The sequence below is a fragment of the Carassius gibelio genome, chromosome B7 (genome assembly GCF_023724105.1).
Source record: "Carassius gibelio isolate Cgi1373 ecotype wild population from Czech Republic chromosome B7, carGib1.2-hapl.c, whole genome shotgun sequence".
Lineage (NCBI taxonomy): Eukaryota > Metazoa > Chordata > Actinopteri > Cypriniformes > Cyprinidae > Carassius > Carassius gibelio.
Window position 1 is genome coordinate 5,648,925 of NC_068402.1, and position 1,467 is coordinate 5,650,391.

Sequence of the window (1,467 nt, forward strand, 5' to 3'; positions counted from 1 at the left end):
ACCATACGTACGATCAGAACTAGCGTGCGCAAGAAGCGCGACTGGATGTACGGCAAGTCAAATGGTTCAAAATACCGCCCTTAAGCCTAAACTTGGAAATAGTTTTAAGACGAGAGGTTTTTCAACTTGAAATTTATTTCCTTTTTTTTTAATAAGGTTTATTTACCGATTTCAGTGTGATGCTTGAGGCTTTGGCTATTCTGTTTTATACTATCGTATACTTATTCATTTATTTAATTTTTTTTATTATGTGCCTTGCTGTATGCACTGAAAGCGTAAAAAATATTTTTGTGGTGTGTGCAAAACATGCATTAGAATAAATATACAATGAACCATAAATGTTGACATTTTAATTTATACTTATTTTTTTTCTTTCATTCAATAAACTACAAACCTGGTCAGTAAGAATGATCTTTGGTGCCTCAAACATTTGAAATAAATGAATGCAGTATACAACTCCTTCATGTTTATCATCTATTTTGTGTAATGGTCAATACTAATTTACATTGTTGGTCCTGGTGACATTCCCCACTAAATTCATCCTAGCTGTTAACATAACATAATCAGTTTAGATGTCTCACAGCAATGTTGAAAAAAAATATTTAGTAGCCTTTTTACCCATTTATCAATGTCCATCCCCATTCCAGGCCAGTAGAAACAAGCTGAAATGGCAGGCTTGCTTTTTTCTAATTCTAAAATAAAAATTGGCTGGCCTTTTTTTGTCCAGCAACAACTTCTTCTACACTTTCCATTGTTTTTTGAGGAGATGTAATCAAGTTTGCCATCTATTTAAATAGCTTTATTGTTAAAATCTAAACAAATAACCTGCAATGAGGTTCTAAAGGCCCAGTTGAAGAAATACACCCATTTAAACTGAAATTAGAAAACAGGTCATTGTCAATATGCTAGTGTCTTGACTGACTTTTTGTTATTATCAAGTCTTGGTGTATCACTATACCTCACTTTACTATGAGAGAATGTGTCAGTGTAAAAGAGTTATCACTTGAAGTACCTTGCTTACCATCAACATGGAAATTGGAGGAACATCTGCAAATGACATTTTTCTGCTCTTTTTTAAGACAAATGTATAATTTAGAATTAATAGGCTTGACCTATATGAGGAACTATATCACACTGTATTAGTAAGAAGGTAAACAGATTAATCAAATAGAATATTAGTTCAAATGTATTGTTGCTTTATATGGAAACAGTAATATAATACCCTGAGTTTGGACGTCAGCACGGACAGATTACACTAATTTGCAATGGAAAAATTTAACTGCAAAAACTCGGGCATAAGACAAAAACAAAGGAACAATTGCAAGATGAATAAAAAAAAAACATTGAAACATTTCCACGGTTGAACACAATGACCCAGCATAAAAACCCTCATGTTATTCCAAATTTCAATGCTGCTTTATTCTTTATTTTTTTTTTAAGTTAAATAGAAAATTAAAATTTAGGTGG